Source organism: Zootoca vivipara, chromosome 10 (assembly GCF_963506605.1).
Source record: "Zootoca vivipara chromosome 10, rZooViv1.1, whole genome shotgun sequence".
In the NCBI taxonomy this organism is placed as follows: domain Eukaryota; kingdom Metazoa; phylum Chordata; class Lepidosauria; order Squamata; family Lacertidae; genus Zootoca; species Zootoca vivipara.
Window position 1 is genome coordinate 42004593 of NC_083285.1, and position 20493 is coordinate 42025085.

Sequence of the window (20493 nt, forward strand, 5' to 3'; positions counted from 1 at the left end):
TTACCAAATGTTTTACTTGCACAGTGCAGTCATTCACCCATAAAATACCCTGTAAGTGATTACAATAAAGGCAGGAAGACCATCCAGTTAACTACATATTTCCAGTTATTATTTTATTCTTGGTTGGCATCCATCTCTCTTGGGAGACAATGGAAGAGTGTACTTTTGAGGGGGTGAAGACAGAACGTTGGAAATTACAGCGTCTACTGTGGCTGTAGAGGTCAATACAGGAGAGACATGTTTTGTTGCAGCTGGAGCAAATGAAAGTGTCTGGTTGTGCTGCTGCAAATGCACCATGTCGTTGCTTCTCTCTGTGCTCCTCCTAGTGGTCCTCGTTTGGTCACTGCTGGGGATACACGACCTGATTGTCTCCAGGCACTGCAAACATCTGCAAGGGATTCCCAAATGGCAGGGTTAATGTTGCCAGCCTTCATGTCATGTTTGCAGACGTCTTTGTAATGCAGAGTCTGGTGCCTGAACCCAGCTCCCTGTAGAGCACGGCCTTGTGGATCCTGCCACCTTCCATTCTGTAAACATGACCAAGCCAGCATAGACATTGCTGAGACAGGAGAGTGAATATTCTGGGAATGTGGGCTTGGGAGAACATATATTTGTTTGACAGTCTCCTGTCATGTGATGTCCCAAATCTTCCAGATACAGCACATATGGAAGGCATTGAGGTGCATTGTAAGTTGCCCATGTCTCACTACTATAAAGCAGTGTAGTGAGACGTGTGGGCAACTTATATCCACCAGAAGTGACGCCTCAACACTTGCCACATGCACTGAGTTAGGAAGGTTTGGGGCATCATGTGGACAGAGACAGAGTCTCAAAGATGTGTCATGTCCTGTATGTTCAAACTGACACAACCTTAGTTATTTAGCTTGTCTCAGAGAAATTCAATTGCTGATTTATATGTTCTTTCAGAGGCAGTTGTCGCTCCTCTATGGCTTCTTTCTCCAGTCATTGTCCAGTAATTGTGAGGGACAAGTAGACTGGGGAAAGAGGAGATGGAACTATGCCGGTGCTGTAGCGCTGGTTTGGTGTTATCACTTGCCAGTGATGCAGTTACATACCCTCCAACATTTATCTGATTAAAATAGAGACATCCTATTCAACAACAACAACTTTTCTATTTATACCCCACCAATCTAACTGGGTTGACCCAATCTCTCTGGACTGCCTCCAACACATATAAAAACATAATAAAACATTAAACATTTGTTTAAAATTTCTCTATACAGAGCTGCCTTCAGATGGCTCAGGGTTGGATAACTCCATAGACTCAATTTCTCCAGTGAAAATAGGGATGTCCTAAGGAAAAGCAGGGCATTACAGAATCAAATCAGAATCTGAGATGGCTTCTGTAAATTCAGGACTGTCCCTGGAAAATAGGTACACTTACAGGTGGTTAATTTTAGACTCTGTCTTAATAGTCTTACATGTACAGCAGGGTTCTCTTTTTAGATCAGGAGCGAGGGACCTCGGGTCCAGAGGCCGCATACTCTATTTGACCCAAAGGGCTCTCTATAGGTCGTGCTCCCTTCTTGGCCACACCCTGTTTGGGCCTGGCTTAAATTTTACCTTGAACTCTGATGACTCCTGCTTTCCTGGATGGAGGACAGAGAAGGTGTCTGAGTGTGTGCAGAAGCTAGCCTACTGTACAAAGGTAATATTTGCATGCATGGCTTCACCCACCTTTGTCTCTGGCCCCTCCCTCCACTAGCATGTGGCCCCCCAGAAAGGAAATGAGGCCCTTGGGTTTTAAAAGATTCCCCAACCCTGCTTTACACGGTAAGGGAACATGCGGAAAGTCAGTCATGTTTCATTTGGCAGCCCTTCTGCACTCATTCAGCTGACCAGAGCCCTGCCTTTGACTTCTGCCCCAAAGTCCAGGTCTGATGGGACCACTTCCCCTTGTGATCCACCTTCTCCATGTGATCACCGACTGCAGACAGAATTGGAACTGCGGAGTGTGAAGAAGCTACGATGGCAATGCATAAATCTGCTCTGATATTTCCTTTCCACTGTACTATGTGAACAGAGAATGTAAAATCTGTTACAACTTTTCTATCTTATGAAAGATGCCATTAATATGGTTTTACAGAATGTAATTTAAACAAAAGCATGTGTTCCAGGGGAAGAGGAATCCTTTGGTGAGCAACCAAGCCTGAAATAGAGAGCAGCATAGTTGTGGGTTTGCATACTGCAAGAATGGTGTGACTAGGAAAGCCTTCGGGCCAAAGTGATATGAAGAAGTGGTTTCCCTTCCCAGGTGTACTTTTGTCATTATTAATTTCCAGGAATACACAAGCAAAAAGCAGAAGCTTGAAAATGCACCGGGAATAAGCCATATCCCACACAGCTAGGTTAGTAGCTAGGGATGAGGGAGAAATTATATTCAGTTTGCATTAAAAGCAACACTGTCAAATTCACACTTTCCAAGACAGTATGAGAACCGAAACAGCCATCCTTCAAAATTGACACTTATCTTACATTTTGTGAAGCACTTCTGCATCCAAACAGTGTTTACAAAGATGCATTTATTAGGTTAAAGGACCACAATTTGTGACTCTGCACAGGCAGGAGTAAGTGATCAGCCCACTTTTGTGGGTGCAAGAGTGTCACTTGGCCACATTGGTGTATGGTCATGCCTACTATTGGGGAGTCAATGGCAGTTCCCCTTAGGAAATCTTGGGGTGCTGCTTTCCACGCATGGCCCCAGCAGCTCAGGGGGCTGTTATTGCAGTGCTCCCAGGTTGCTGGAAGAGCCCACCAGACCAGTCCACACTGATATGGGCCTGCAACCCTCAGCAGGCGGCCTGAGTATTGAGCTGCATCATCATCCAGGCATTGGCCCACTCATTGATGGTATGCTTACCCCTTGACACACTATAGTTCATTCACTATAACAAAAAAAACTCACTCTATGGCATTTATCACCTCTGTATCTGCATCCTGGATGTGGGATGCAGGCCCAGAACAATGTTTTTTGATTGATGAAATAAAATTTTAAAAAGTGGAGCAGAGTGGGCTTATTTAAACATTTCTCTCAGTTTTATATGCAGAGGCATAAAGATCAATATAAATCCTAGCTTAGTGAATTTTGCAAGGTTGAATTTGAGAATGTCCTGTTCCTCAGTCAGACATTGGTTGTGTGATCCAAATTGCCGCCTGGCTGAATTACTAACCAAGTGGTGGTTGTCATGGAGTCTTAATGAAGTTTGATTTCAGGGCTGCATTGAATTGTGATAGTGGCCCACTGTCCCTAACCTTTGAGCATCAAAACATTGAAAGTGTGTTTCTTGCCTCTTTGGAGTGGTGTCAGTGGATGGTGGAAGCACAGCTTTCTATATATTATAAGTCGTCAAATCTGCAACCTAGTTCCTGGGAAACAGCTTCTCCTATGTTCGTTCCCCATTGGAATTTATCAGAAGCACAGAATTATAGAATCAGAAGGTAGATATTTACATCCTTGTTTAAATCCATTGTCTGACATGCAAGTTTATTGCACCAGTTAACCATGTATGTCTGTTAAGAGTAATTGAAAGCCTTTATTTGCTTTTCTTCCCCCTTTGATTCAGATGTTGCTGAACTACAACTTCTATCAGCCCCAGCAAGTATGCCAATGGCCAGGAATGATGGGAATAAACTATGGCAATGATGTGGGCAATTGATTGCTGTTAATTGCATTCCTTAAAGTTCAAATGAGAGTATTACCGGTAGCTGCAGCATAACTTGGGCTTATTAATATGCATTTTACTATTACTGTTATTTAAGCTGTAATAAATAAAAGAGAAGGACACGTCAATCAGCAGGTTATTAAATTATTATTGCACATCTTACAGGATACAGAGGATGTACATAATACAGAACAGAGCCAAGAAGAAATTTATCAGAATACATACTTTTCAACATTTCCACAATTTGTATCTTGTGTATGCTGAGATGTAGCAACAGCCATTGTAGCCACACTATAGTCTGTTGAATTTATCAAAATTAATTTTGTAAAGTGTTTTTTATCACAGTCCAGGCCTCCAAAACTCTGGGCCTCCTAAAGATCTAGGGTCTGGGGTTTTGGCCCCATTTCTTCACTCCTGTGATCATTCATCCTGATTTACTTGTGGAGTATTTATACCTCTTCCTGTATTTGTTCATTCCCCCTCACTTCCCTAACTACAGAAAGCTTGTTTCTAGTGTAATGTGGATTTATTACACTAGGATGATAAGAGCATGCCCTCCAACATTTCCCCCATGAAAATAGGAACAACAACAACAACAACAACAACAACAACAACAACAACAACAACAACAACACTTATACCCCACCCATCTGACTGGGTTGCCCCAGCCACTGGGCAGCATCCAACACAATATATATATTTTAACTTCCCTATACAGGGATGCCTTCAGAAGTCTTCTAAGGGTTGTATAGTTACTTAGCTCCTTGGCTCAGAGGCTGCATAACTCCATACCCTCCAACATTTATCCAATGAAAATAGGGGCTTCCTAGGGAAAAGCTAGGGAAACCTAGGGAAAAGTTCCAGGATCAGATCAGAAACCGGGATGGCTTCTGCAAATCCCTGGAAAATAAGGACATTTGGAGGGTCTGATAGAGGTCTTTAATCCACTTTAACTGCACAAACCTAAAGTTCTGGAATGTGCTTAAATCCCTCTTGTAAAATAGAGTGATCACCATTTAATTAGGTGATCTGTCCATTAACCTCTGCTTTGCCACAGGGACTGGCTGACTTCCTTCCCCACCTGTGGCCATTTAATGCTATTGGCCCTGTGGGTTAAACCACTGAGCCTAGGGCTTGCCGATCAGAAGGTCGGCGGTTCGAATCCCTGCGACGGGCTTGGCTTCTGTTGTTCAGTCCCTGCTCCTGCCAACCTAGCAGTTCGAAAGCACGTCAAAGTGCAAGTAGATAAATAGGTACCGCTCCAGCGGGAAGGTAAATGGCATTTCTGTGCGCTGCTCTGGTTCACCAGAAGAGGCTTTGTCATGCTGGCCACATGACCCAGAAGCTGTACGCCGGCTCCCTCGGCCAATAACACAAGATGAGCGCCGCAACCCCAGAGTCGTCTGTGACTGGACCTAATGGTCAGGGGTCCCTTTACCCTTTACCTTTTACACATTAGTGGATTGAAACATGGAGAGGTTGTTTCTCCCCCTCCCTTTGCTTTGTTTCAAGTCACCTTTGTATATTTCTACACACCAGAGAGCAGGAAGGGATGTCTACCCGATGCACATTCCCTGATTTGCTTCCCAATGAACTTCTATTCAATTCAGCTGTCATCTGCACAGGCACAATGGCTGTCTCAAATGTACATACCTCTGCTTCACTGATGCTTCAGACTTTCAAACTGAATGGAAGCTGGTTTTAGGGAAAACTCACTAATGAGCAGTATTTCTCAAGAACTTACAAGGTACATAGGGGTTGTAGCTAACATCACTTGTACGTGGCTTCAGACACCAGCGGTGGGAGCGCACTCCAGCTGGAGTAACCGGTAGTGTGTACACAACCTAACTTGCAAAGCCAGGCAATGCATTTTTGTTCTCTGCAGCCCGGAGAGCTCTCCACTCTGTTGGCTTCCTTTGCTTCTGACTTTGTCATGTACACTTAGCTATACTCTTTGATGCCATTTCTTCATTGCATCACTTTGGAAGTCTGGTTGCCATGGCAACTGAGAACAGCTTTAACAATCTGTTTGTGGTCCACCTATTTCAAGTAGACATTATTCTGGATTCTCCATATTTCCATTATTGCTATTCAGTTAGGTATGTAAAGCACAGGACATATTGCTTTTTTCCTTTTCTTTTAAAAACTGGTCATTTGCTTGTTGGTAACTATCTACGGTAGTTCACGTAAACTACCTTGCAATGTTAGCCTGACAAAAATAATCCTCTGTGAAATACTGTGCTATCAGAGACACATTTTTAATGGAATCTCTGAGGAAGAGAAATATTTGAAAAAGGCCATATTTTTCCCAGTTCAGAAAGGCTTTGTACTGAAACGTGAAGCTCTTCCTTTAGCAGCAAAGCTGTACAGACCGAGATCTTAGATAGGAGCTCCAGGCTGCACCCTTTCTTCACTCTCAACCATGTACTTCCCCCTCCTCATGAGTAGCTTCACCTGCAGCTAGCCAGGCACTTCCCAGTCACCCTGAAGGTGTTGGCCTGGCTAGCCTTCTCCTCTGCCCCTGTGATCTTATACTTGGTATTAGTGCCATAGTTACTGGGGAAGGGGGCTATCCAGTTTTATTGCCCCGGGTGAAGCCCCCAGAGCATTGAGACTCCCAGCCTGTTTGTGTGTGTACTCAAAGTGTGTGCCAAACTGGGTCTTTGACCCGGGTGAAATAAAGTTTAGTTCTGCCCCTGCCTGTTACGGGGCAGTGGGTGTCCGTCTGAGGGATGACCAAAAATTCAGGCAACTGATGTTGAGACCTTCAGTCCTGGGTCAAGGATGTCTGGAGCCAAGGGGTCCTCCTCAGGGTCTCTGGCGGTACCAGAAGATGTTGCTGCCCCTGGTCCTCCTTTGAGCGGCCCTCAGGTTCAAAGTATGGACAGGGTTGAACCCTTATAGAAACTCATTGGGGCCAACTCCTAAGGGCCGAGGTTGCTTCACCCCCCAAATAAAATAGTTGAGGCCCCCCTCCCAAAGCTGAGGGGAATTCCCATTCCTGTGTGTGTGTGTGTGTGCATGCGCCCCCATGTCATGTGATCGATTATGCAGGGCAGGGCTTACCTGCCCCCCCCCATAATTTATTCAAGTTGGCACCCCTGTTGGGATGGTTTTGGAATTGTCAAAAATTGTCTAAGCCTTCTTACATTTACTGTTAGTGTTTGCCTAGGTTGAGAACATGGCCCAGAGGAGATCTCTCACCGTCTCTCTCTCTTGCACTGTTAGGCTACAATCCTACATCCACTTACCTTGGAGTAAACCCCATTTATTTATTATCCACTCTTCAGCTTTAGTGTGGGGTGGAGGGGTTAAAAGTGTTATTTAAAAGAATTTATATTTTATTTATGAAATGCAAATACAGTGGTGCCTCACTAGACGAATTTAATTCGTTCCACGGGTCTATTCTTATAACGAAAAATTTGTCTAGTGAATCCCATAGGAATGCATTGAATTTTTTTTTAAAAAAAATTGCCCATAGGAACGCATTAATTGAATTTCAATGCATTCCTATGGGAAACCGCGATTCGCTAGACGAATTTTTTGTAAAATGAATTTTTCTAGCGAGGCAACCTCCGCTAGAAAAATCCTTTCTTTAAGCGAAAATTTTGTCTTACGGGGCGTTTGTTAAGCGAGGCACCACTGTACCACTTTTCCACTGAAAGAAACTCAAAGCAGCTTATATCAGAAGTATAAAACATAATAAAATACAGTTACTGTTTTGAAAAGAAATTTTAAAACCAGCAGTTTTATTAATTTGCATAATGAATGCCCTGCCCTTCAACGGGGACCCAGGATGGCTTACCAAATGTTAACAGTACAAGAAAACAAACTCGAAATAAATTGGTAAAACACCACAATATAGAAGAGCACTAGAAAAGCAGGCGGCAGAATTTAAATGAACCTCAAGTGGCATAAAAGCTGTACAGGGGATTAAAAAGCCTTGGAAAACCAGAGCAAGGTTGCATCATTAGTTCTGCTTTTTTAGTTAGTTTTTTGGGGGGAAGGTTGGAAACAGCTGGTGATAGGGTGATAGGGTGAAGAATTTATCATTATGGTGAGGTGGCAAAAGGTTTTAAAGTTTCAGTGCTGTTTGTTTGTTTAAAATGTCAGTCACTTATTCTTGCCGAGGGCAACACAAAGTGACATAAAACCAAACAAGACTCCCACCAGAGGTGGTTGACTGTCCTTCCTTGGAGGTTTTTAAGCAAAGGTTGAATGCCATGTATCATGCATGATCTAATAGCTGATATTCCTGCATTGCAGGGGGTTGAGCTAGCTGACCTGCTGGGTCACTTCCAACTCCGATTCTATGATTTGCTAATTTCTTTCAGACAGCCATGCTGTCTCCTGGAAAATCCCAGCCTCCCTGGGACAAGAATTCTGCGTTCAGGTTGGCACACCAAGTAAGTCCACTGTCCTATAGTCACCTGACACACCTTGGGTAGTGGAGGTAGCTCAGAAGGGCCTCAATTAAAGAGTTTTGAGCAAGCATTCCCAAACTGTGATCTGAGGACCACCTCAAATGAAGCCTGTGAGCTTCAGTTGGGAGGTCTGCGGGGTGTCTGTTAAAAGCACAATTTGAATTCTATGGGTTTTAAATTGTAATTCAATAAAATATAATAAAAGAAGCAATCAAAATGCAATTGAAAATCATATAGCATCTAGCACAGGCATCCCCAAACTTTGGCCCTCCAGATGTTTTGGCCTACAACTCCCATGATCCCTAGCTAACAGGACCAGTGGTCGGGGAAGATGGGAATTGTAGTCCAAAACATCTGGAGGGCCAAAGTTTGGGGATGCCTGATCTAGCACAACACATTACAATTGCCACAGCAGGCAGAAAAAGAAGTCCTTCTCCAAGACCCTCAAGCAATTTTTAAATGATCTGTGGGGACCACTGGCTTATAGTACAAGCAGGCACATGTGTGGGCATGCGGTCCTGCATATATTCCAGTCTCATGCCATGAGGGGCTGTAAAGACTGAAGGCAGAACTTTGATTTGAACATGGAGCTAAACTAGGAGCCAGTGCAGTTAGGGCTTAATGTGGTCATAACCTCCAGTCACAGTTAACAGCACCACAAATGTATTTTGGACTAAATGTTGTTTCCAAGCCATATTCAAAGACAGTTCCACTGTCTAACACGTTGCAGCAGTCTAATATGGAGGTTACCACGGCATCATTCACTGAGGCCAGGACATTGTTGCCCAGGTAGGGTTGCAGCTAGCATAAAAGTAGAGAGCTAACCTGCACTTCTAATGACAAAAAAAGATCATTTAGCACCCACAGACTGTCCAGTCACTGCTGATTGAGCCAGATGGACTTTGGTCTGATCTTGCAAGTCAAGCTTTATGTGCAGCCGTGTGCCAATACACGCTAGTTAGTTTTTAAGGGCCAGACATTTTTGTATATGAGGCAAAAAATTCAAATCCCCCAAGTACCAAAAAAAAACCTAATTAGTAAGTAAAAACTTTAAATTAACATTCTTTTAATGATGCTTGGCATGTTGTCCAAAGCATCTGCCCAGTACGACACTTTGTGATATGTGGTACACAAATATGCTTGATGTGTTAAAAGCTGTGATCTTACGAATGTGTACCTGCAAATAAGCCCCACTGAATGCCTTGTCCCTCCTTTTTTTCTGAGCAAACAGGTATAGGATTGTGCTGTTTTGTGTTGTGGCTAGGTGACCATAGGAGCTTTATTTAAGGCAGCCCCGGAAACGGTTCTAAATGCCAGGATTCAGTTACGAAACGTGAGGAAGGGTTAGTATCTGAACACACACATTTGGGCCTTTGGCCCACTCCATGAGTAACCCAAAGCTTTCAGAATGTGGCCTGAGTAAATTGTTTTACTCTTAAAGCAAAATGTAAAAAATCTCTCTCACACTGAAGGGCGCGAACACACACACACACTCTCTCCTACACTGGAGCTTGTGTTGATGAGAGAAAAAGCAGCGTAAGAAATAACGAGGCAGTAAAATGGCACTGTCTTTGAAAACTGCACTGTTAAAAGCACATTGTTTTGTGGCAAAGCTAGCTGCGTCTGAGCCGCTCTCACTCCAGCCCTCACCCCGCCCCGCGCTCCTCGCAACGCTCAGGCATCCTGTGCCAGCGAAGAGAGAGGCTTCTCGGGGGCAAGCGAGGCTTTCTCGTGCCCAAAGCTCACCTGGGCTGAACGCTACAACCTGGCTCCCTGCCAGCTCTCTGCCAAACGTGTCATATATGTGAAGCAACAATAGACGGTGTTCCCTGAGCGGGCGTGTGTGCATTTCCCCCTCCTCTGAGGAACCATAGGCAGCTCCCGATCCTCCAGGATTGTGCGAGTAAAAGGCTTTCAGTACGGTACGGAGGAGGCAACTTTCCGGGCGGACTGGCTCCTCTCTCTCTCTCGTGCTTGCATTTCGGAGTAACCTGGTTTGTTTTGTAATGGGGAGGGCCAGCCTCCTCTGCTCGTTTTGCCCTATGATCCCTCCGCAATAAGCAGCCAAACGGCCCAGTAGCAGAGAGGTCGTCGTCTTTTTATCCATTATGTGCTCTCGTTTCCTGAGCCTTTTCACTTTCGCCTTTGCCTGTAAGCGTCACTTTGCTTCTGCCCCGTTGCAAGGGAATGTGTTAAGAGAGGTTCGCTGACCTTTTGACAAAACATCCCAAGATACTTGGTTAAGAGAGGGCAAGCTTTGTGCAAAACCTGTGCATTTAAAATCGGGAAATGGAAAAAGCAAATGCATTTGGAAGGAAGCGATTGGCAGGGCTCCTTTAAGAAATCGACTAGCTTCTCCCCCCCACCCCCTTCTTTCTTTTTATGTAATCACTGAAGCCCAGGGCGAGGCTTCGTCAGCCAGTGAATCAGAATGCTCGCTTCTTCAGACCGTGCTCGCCCAGCTTATCTACATTAATGTACACCCACAAAGTGCTCCATGCATGTGCCATGACCGGGAGCCCTGGCTCTCAGAGACTACTCTGGCTAGGCTGGGGGAGCAGATGTGATTGTTATGCAGTCAGGGCCTCCCTCCCCCCTTCTTCCTGAAAGGCATGAAGGAAAAGGATAATGCAGTTTACCATTTGCGGTGACAGCCAATCAGGTTAGGGGCAATTTTACTCTCAGCCAGTGGAACAACTGGTGATGGTTGTCTGGGCCAATCAGATTCATTCCTGAAGCTCCACTTCAACTCCCATAGGGAGCTGGTTAATTGCAGGTTAGTGGATGCCAAGATCTGTTCCTTTTTGCCTAGTGTTCCTTCTCTCTGGCAATCGAGAAACATCACCTCCTGCCTCAGCCATGGCTTCTTGTTTGTCAAGAAGAGATTAACCTGGAAATAAATAGAAGGCAAGCTCACGTTCATTTAACTCTGGCATTCTAGAGCTCAAGAGCAAAATTATCCAACCTTTCTGAGAGGGAGAAAAGCGTCACAATCTAGGGCTTGTATACATACAGCAGTGTAGTCCGATAAGAGTCCGATAAAAGATTACATATATATCATTTGTTAGATGGCATTAAAATAGGTTTCTAGCCACTACCTATATCAAGTTATTTAGGATTATTGTATACAGAAATAGATGATTTACATGCAACCTGCCCAGAAAATAATTTTCAATGCATGCTTTGCAAATTTTGCTCTTAAAGAACTACTGGGCTTTTCCACATCAGAGCAAAATATTGATTTGCACCTGCTTGTCTCCCCATTAATGTGCAGGTGTCTGTGTGACATCTTTCTCTTCCCAGTATTGGCCTGGACCTTCCCTTCTTTTAAATGTGGGGGTTTTCATCCTGGCTGCTTCACACTTTCCAAGAATCAACCCCCCCCCTTCACATTTAAAGGTAAAAAGGTCCAGGGCAACACAGTGATGGGAAGGATGCCATATGAACAGCCCTACATTATTGGGGAGACGGGAAGGTGCAAACTCACATTTTGCTCCAGTGTTGACAAACCTACTATGGAAGCAACACTCACCCTCCGAACAGTGGACTGAGTAGCTGAGAACTATTCCTAATTTGAAAGGGAAAAAGTACAGTGTTCTGTTTTCACATTCCCCAATATAACTAAGTTACCAAAACCAAATTAAAACAAAAATAGAGCATTGGCTGGGCCACCTTATGGTGCATGTAGATGAAAAAAATAATGACTCCCAGACACACTGCCATTAAGAGCCTTTCCAAGAACCAGATTCTTTCTAACATGGCACAGCCAGTACTGAAAACCCACCACTGTGCAGTGAGCAAAGTATCCTAGCCCATGGTTGCTTAGTTATCTGCATTACAGCACTACAAAACAATATTTTACAGTCGTTGATTCTCATGTGGCAAAGAGTGGTGTCTTTACTTTGTGGTGAGACTTCCCGCTATTCCTGGCTTCCTGCTATTCCCGCTAACATTGAATATGGTAGATATTTTCTCAATTGACAGTTTTATTTGTTAAGTTTCTTACCTGCCCTTGTAACGTCCCCAGGTTGGGTATAGCAAAACAATCATACCATTAAAAACAGATAAGTAAAAACAGCTTACATACCATTATAAAAACAATTCTATTCTAAAGTAGTACAATATAGATTAACTAACACAGAAGGGATAGATCCTACAAAAAGACATTAACTGCCAGATACCAATGTAAATAGGCTAGAATCTTAATTTCCCAGCACCCTTAAGAAACTACAGTTCCCAAGATTCTCTATGACAGTTATGAGTGCTTCAAATGTATTGTGTGGTTGTGACCTAAGTTAAGGAATGGCTTGCTTTCCCTGCTTTTCTCTGTTTCCCCCCTTCAATCCTTTTTCTGCAAATGTGAGCTAGGGAGAGTTCATTAAAAGCCATGCTATTATTAAACATTACATGCATATTTGGAAACCAATGCATATAGCATCATTGTGAGCATGTAGGAACAGAATAAATAATTTCCTTTTGTAAAGAAATGCCCAGAAAGTGGCAAAACTCTGCAGCAATGCATGGAGGGATAGGCAGAATGAATATATTCAGTCTGTGGTAAAAAAGAGTCTGTAACTCGGAATGGAGCAACAGAAATCATGGAATACCCCCCAAACAGCAACAATTCCTACATTGCTGCACTTCTGCACACATTTAAAATACAAGCAACCTTTCCCCACATCTGGTCATCTGTATTCACCCTAAGAATACAGGTTGCAGGACCATCCAATGAAGTTGAATGTTGGAGAATTCAAGACAGAAACAACAAAGTACTTCTTCACACAGCACATAGTTAAACTCTGGCATTTGATCGCACAAGTGGTAAGGATGACCACCGACTTGGATGGCTTTAAAAGAGGAATAGACAAATTCATGGCAGTTAAGGCTATGAGTGGCTGCTAGCCACGATGACTATGTTTGACCCCCACTGTCAGAGGCAGCATGCTTTTGAGTACTTTGAGCTTTTGAGATTGTGGACAATTGGTAAGAACTTTAACACCAATACAAATATGCCAAATTCGAATTAGCAAATCTTGCAGTTTGGAATGTGGTCTGAATGAATTTTGGGAGTAGCTTACTACAGAAAATAATTGTTTCTCATTACATGTTCATTTGCATTATTGATCTTGCTATACCTATTAAACACCAGAGACCACCAGATAAGAATGTTTTATATTCTGGCTGACTGGATCTTGCATTCATTTGAATTAGTGAGAGGCAAACTCTCTGGGCTGATTTCCTAAGTTGATTCAGGCAACAGAGCTATTTCCCCTAAAAGTCAGATAATAGCTCAGTTGTTTCAAGCCCAATTCCAAACGTTTTAAAAACCTGTTGCACTTTCAGTTACATCAGTGGGAGCGTTAGGGGGTCTGAATCCTTGTGAGATTCTCCTTGCTGCCACTGCAGCAGCTGGGGAGGAGGCAGTTATAAATTCTTCTCTGGGTCAGATTACAATCCAAGCTAGAAAAAAACTATGGGGCTGTAACACTCACCTGAGACTGGAGGCAAGCATTTTGAATTGTCAAGGTTTGTATTCTGAACTAGGGAGCTGAGGACCGCAACAACATCAGTAATTCAAATTGATTATGTATTCAGTTGTGATCTACATAATACTGTGATACACATGCAGACATTTCTTGCATTGTTTGGACATTTTAGCATTGCATGTAGCACAAAAAGCAAACAAGGAATTCTATGTATATCTATTCCCTTAACAACACAATCCTATGCATGTTTACTCAAAAGTTGTCCCATTCCCTTTAGTGGTACCTAATTCCCCATAATTCAGCCCGGACCCGACATGTCTTATAATATGAGAAACACGGTATTCAGTTGTGATCTACATAATACTGTGATACACATGCAGACATTTCTTGCATTGTTTGGACATTTTAGCATTGCATGTAGCACAAAAAGCAAACAAGGAATTCTATGTATATCTATTCCCTTAACAACACAATCCTATGCATGTTTACTCAAAAGTTGTCCCATTCCCTTTAGTGGTACCTAATTCCCCATAATTCAGCCCGGACCCTGAGGTCCACCTCTGAGGGTCTCCTGGTGGTTTTTAATCAGAGAAGGAGGAGGAGGAGGAGGAGGAGGAGGAGGAGGAGGAGGAGGAGGAGGAGGAGGAGAGTAGTAGTAGTAGTTTGGATTTGATATCCCGCTTTATCACCACCCGAAGGAATCTCAAAGCAACTAACATTCTCCTTTCCCTTCCTCCCCCACAACAAACACTCTGTGAGGTGAGTGGGGCTGAGAGACTTCAAAGAAGTGTGACTAGCCCAAGGTAACCCAGCAGCTGCATGTGGAGGAGTGGAGACACGAACCCGGTTCCCCAGATTACGAGTCTACTGCTCTTAACCACTACACCACTCTGGCTCTCAGTGACAAATTATTATGTTTTTATATTCTGCAGGAGCGCCTGGCGTGCTATGGTCCATGGGGTCACGAAGAGTCGGACACGACTAAACGACTAAACAACAACAACAACAACATATTCTGCTGGAAGTTGCCCAGAGGCCCCAGCCAGTTGGGTGGGGTATTATTATTATTATTATTATTATTATTATTATTATTATTATTATACATGACTGCAGCATTAGTGACATTTCATCCATCTACTGAACAAAGCTCTGCCCCATACAAACTTAGACAACAGGAATATTTTTAGTAAAGGGTGCCAGAAGAGACTGTTTCATTTTTGCTTCTAAAGACTTCTAGATACTGCTCTGAATAACTGTGGTTTGAAATTCTTGGCAACTGTACCAAACACCAGACCAAAAGGTCCCAGGCTGAGTTAGAACAACAGAATATACAATCATGGAAATGGATAACACCATTACAATGATAAAATAATTGAAGCAACGAAAGATGCTAGAAGCACCTCTGTGGAAACGGAGTTCCACTGAGAAATCTCTCTCCTGAGCTGCCATTCCCTACACCAGTGTTTCTCAACCTTTTTTGGGCCACGGCACACTTGTTCCGTGAAAAAAATCACGAGGCACACCACCATTAAAAAGTTAAAAAAATTAACTCTGTGCCGCCCTATATTGTAATTATGACTGTAAGAAACACTTGCCAAATATTGCTTTCCAGTGGGCCAGCGTTGTGTATTGGCGGCCACCAGGCTCGTTTGCACTGAGCTTTGGGAAAGAGGAGGAGAAATATTGCTTTCCTGTGGGCCAGCGTTGATTATTGGCGGCCGCCAGGCACATGACAATGCAAATCGCCCTTCTCGTCGCCGCACGTCGCGGCACACCAGCCAGAGTCTCTGCCCTACACTTTTGAAGGTGGCAGAACTACCAAGAGAGCCCCCTCTGCTGATCTTAACAACCATAACAACCCATAAAAATGGGCTAAAGACCTTTTAATTTAGTCCTTTCTACCACGTGCCAGTCTGGGTAGCCTAGTCATGCCACAAGTTACCAAGTAGGCTCCCCCTTTAACTCTGGATAGGAGGATTTTTCTGGGGGTCGAAGGCAAACACAATAGTAAGCAGTAATAGCATCCAGCTTACTTGTCTCTCCCCAGCAATCAAAATACAGTGGTACCTCGATATACGAACGTAATCTGTTCCGGAAGTCTGTTCTTAAACCGAAACCGTTCTTAAACCGAGGTGCGCTTTCCCTAATTAGGTCTCCCGCCGCCGGTGCCCTTCCACCATTCGGCTTCCATTCTTAGACCGAGGTAAAGTCTGCAAACTGGGACACTACTTCCAGTTTTGCGGAGTTTGTAAACCGAATCTTTCGTAAACAGGACTGTTCTTAAACCGAGGTACCACTGTAGCTGGCTTTTGTCTGTCTAACCCTAGGCAAACTATGGCTCGCTACAAAGGATCAGAAGTTACTAACTATTGTGTACAAGAGAAGTGAGAAAGATGGAATAATCAAGCCTAAAGTTCAGAACCCTTCTCGTTTTGTATTGTAAGAGCATGGTTTGACATTATGTTTGAACAACGCATATAACTACCATCTTCAGTCCAACAAGGAATCTGGAAATATGGAGTACATCGTCATCAGTACTTGCCATGATACCCAGCTCTATTTCGCCTTTTCATGATCTGAAATAAATGTAAAGTCAGTCCAGATCATGCTGTTAGACAATAAACCCCAGTACAGGTTAGCTGGAGAATATATGTTTTGGGTAGGACTGTACTCTTCTCGAAGGATAAGTTTTGGGGCACTTCTGGGCAGTGTTGCTTATACAGCCCCAAATAGCTGTGGCATTTGTTGCCTTAATATTTGTTTGGTTCATTACATATGTTCACTATTGCAACGTGAGGATGTAGCCACTGTAATTCATACCATGGTGACATCCAGATTAACCTGATACACTCTGTGTGACCACCCTTGAAGCATGTAGACTTCTGTTACCTTAAAATACTGTCAACCTACACTTTTTTGACTGGAAGAAGTCAGCAGGAACATCTTCTGTCAATTTGTGCCATAACTGAATTGACTACAACACAGTTCAACTCAAAAGTGTGGTTTCTGACCTTTAAAGCTCTACATCAGGAACCACCAAACTCGGCCCTCCAGGTGTTTAAGGACTACAACCCCATCATCCCTAGCTAACAGGACCAGTAGTCCAGGGCCGGCTCTAGGTAGACCCCCGGTGGCGCGGTGCAAGGGTGGGGGCGCCAGAGCGATCTCCACCCCTCAGCACCAGGGCACGCGACCTGCTCGAGACTGCCCTGCAGTAGTCCCAAAACATCTGGAGGGCCAAGTTTGGGGATGCCTGCTCTACATGGTCAGGGACTGAAAATGGCTCAGGAATTTATTCTCCAGCTGCTATCTTGAGATTTACGAGAGAGGGCATATTCAGTGTGTTCTTCCTGGATGCCAGATTAGTATCCACTCAGAACAAGAACTAATAAATAGTTGCCCCAAGAATACAGAATACCATCACCCCTTATCAGTTTCCTTTGGGAAGCAAGCAAGCTTTCTTCCTTTTTTTTCTAGCTTTTGAGGTCTATTTAGTAAAAAAATGCTGTCTTGTGCTGACTGGTTGTCTATAGCTCAGTGACAAGGCACCTATCTAGCATGGAGAAAGTCCCAGGTACAGTCCCTAGCATCTTCTGGTAGGGGTGGGGATGTTCTATCTGAAACTCGGGAGAGACACTGTCAATCAGTGTGGCCAGCGCTGTGCTGGACCAATGGGCTGGCTTAGTATAAGGCAGCATCCTAAGACAATCCTGCTGCTGCTTATATTGATTTTAATTGGTTATTCATGCCATGTTTATTAAATTTTATATTGGAATTTTATATTGTACACCGCTTTGTGAACTAATAATAAAAAGCAGCATATAAAGGTGAGGGAATACTGTTATTTTACTGTTTGTTTTTTTAAATGCTTAATTTTAATTCACACACAGTTGTTTATCACAAGTTATAATTTGGGGAATAGAAAGGAAGAAAATAAAAAGGGCAAGACAGTAACACTCCACAACTCTGGCATGTGAATCAATGTCAGATAATCTCTTTGTACAAAGCAACCGGTATGACAGGTTGTGTCACTTACTAGTTCTACGTGTTTTTATTCCCCCCCCCTTCTCTTTCCTTATCCGAGTTCCATTCATAAGAGTTCATTTGTATTGAATTTGCAACCTATTTTCATTATTCAATTCATGCAGTGCGTATGCTTAGCACTGCTTTCTAACACTGTGACAGAATGAATATGTAAATTTGTTTTTCAACGTTGAATTTAAGATCAGATATGCAATTGTTCAAGGAAAATTGTTGTTGTTGTTGTTGTTGTTTAGTCGTTTAGTCGTGTCCGACTCTTCGTGACCCCATGGACCAGAGCACGCCAGGCACTCCTGTCTTGCACTGCCTCCCGCAGTTTGGTCAAACTCATGTTCGTAGCTTCGTAGCTTCGAGAACACTGTCCAACCATCTTGTCCTCTGTCGTCCCCTTCTCCTAGTGCCCTCAATCTTTCCCAACATCAGGGTCTTTTCCAAGGATTCTTCTCTTCTCATTTAAATCTCTGCTCAGTGGATGATTCATAGTTCACTGTGACTTGCAGGAACAACCAGTAAAATTGCATGCAACCTCTCTGGCTGAAGATGGAGACAGTCAAAGGCCTTGGAACCGGGCCATTGCCAGTGGGTAGGGGAAGAAAGTGCTGCACAAGAGCAGGCACCTGAAGAACAGGAAGTGTAGGAAAGACAGGCTTTTGTCTCTTCTTGATTCATCAGCATGCAGTGAACCTAAAACCATTTTCCTTCTGGACTTGATATTCTTATGTACTAAATAACACCAATATCGGTATGTATATTCATAAATATAGCTTGATGCCCACTACTGAAATTCCTGAATTAACTTGAAAGTCCCTTAGAAACAAACCTTATTAAGTACCTTTGTGCATCTGCATGTTCCTCTAGTTTTTTTTTATTTATGATTACAAATATATCGGATGGCCACCAGTCATGGATGTTTTAGTTGACATTCCTGCAGTGGAGGGGGTGGAGCTAGATGACCCTCAGGGTCCTTTTCAACTGTACGATTCTGATTCTAAATGTAACTTGTATGCTTGTTTCGCCATCTTTTATTATAGAACAGCAAACTGTTTTACCTTCAGGGGGATGTTTGAACACCTCTCAGTGAAAAGTATTGTGCACAACCCTGCAGCATCTGTTATAGACTGGCCACCTCTGGAAATATTTTTTAAAAAATTAACAGTGACCACAGTAAAAGTATTTTTCCAAAGGTGCACCTCTCTGTATTGTTATGGAGCTAAAGGATTAAACTGTTTGCCTTCAGTATTTCAGCTTGGAATCAAACTCCACTAACTAGAAATTTGTGTTTGTGACAAAAGACTGGTGTATTAGAGGTAGCCTCCAGTCTGTCAACATGCTCAGAAGAATAGGACCATGGGATCTCACCCAGTAGTTCTTCAAGCTTTTTGAAATCAGCCTTCTTAAAGTAAAGAATGCATGTCTGACTACACTCAGCTTTCCCTTGCCTCTGTATCATGAAACCCAAGGTTACCAGTAATTCCACTTTGTTGATCAGTTCCTTCCTGCTGGCGAGGACTAGGCCCAAGATAGATGAACCGTTTGTTGCTTCTTCCATCTTAAGGGAAATGAAATTGTCAGCGGGGCAATGCAGGAATTTGTTTGACCTTGCATTCTTGGCAGTTTGAGTTCCAACAGATAGCAGGGTTGTTGAAGTCTCCCATGACTACTATAGGTCTCCTTTTTGAATGTTTGGCAATCAGCTATAGGAAGGCATCATCCAAGTCTTCAGTCTTGTATGGAGGTCTATACCAGACACCCACATTAAGGTCACTGTTGTTTCCTTCTCCTACAATTTTTACCCATATAATCCTTTGCTCCAGCTGCTGACTGACAAGAGTCCAGCACAGATTTCTGGACTGAATTTTGCAGTGGAGTTCCAGACAATTTATCTGAAATACTATGGGACTGTGCTCGTGTGGTAACCCTATTAAGACTGTTAAAACTGTAGAGAGTCTCCTTCAGTGGAGATGAGCTTCTAGTCTTTCCTTATCAGCTGAGTCAAAACAGCTGCTCTCCCCCAGCATTTGTCCTCCAATTAAAATATATGGTTTTTAAGCCCACGTAAAATTAAAACAGATAAAACAGATATGCTCCTTGCCTTTATGTTACAATTAACACTGACAGCTGAGCCAACTGACTTTAAAACTATTCAAAATAAAAACAAATGAAAGCAGACTATAGAGCTCAAGGGCAAGCTGCCTCACTGGTTGCCATCTTCAACTGGAAGTTGAAGTAATGAAATATCCCTGCTAATGCTGGATTGAAAAATGCAAGAGAAAACTTTTATTTCTGTGCTAGAGTGTTATGTTCCTGCCACTGTTAAATAATCAATAAAAAGGCACAAGAAAAACCAAAGTTCACGTAGCTTTACAGTGAGATTTCTTTCTGGGTTCAAAAGTTCAGATAACTTTCTTAATTAGAACAGTCCACCTCTGGAAGTATATGTAGTCATTTTTGGCTGAAGCAAAAGCAGAGCCAGTGCTTCAAAATGATATATAGATATGCTTTTTTTTTTTTTACAAAATTATAAAACATTTGTATAACATAGTAACATCCCCAATCTTTTTTGGGATGTTACTATGTTATACAAATGTTTTATTATTTTGTAAAACACTAACAAAAAACATATCTATACATCATTTTGAAGCACTGGCTCTGCTTTTGCTTCAGAAAGTTATCTGAACTTTTGAACCCAGAAAGAAATCACACTGTAAAGCTCCATGAACTTTGGTTTTTCTTATGCCTTTTTATTGATTATTTAACAGTGTCAGGAACATAACACTCTAGCACAGAAATAAAAGTTTTGTGGGGGGGGGGAGAGAGAGAGAGAGAGAGAGAGAGAGAGAGAGAGAGAGAGAGAGAGAG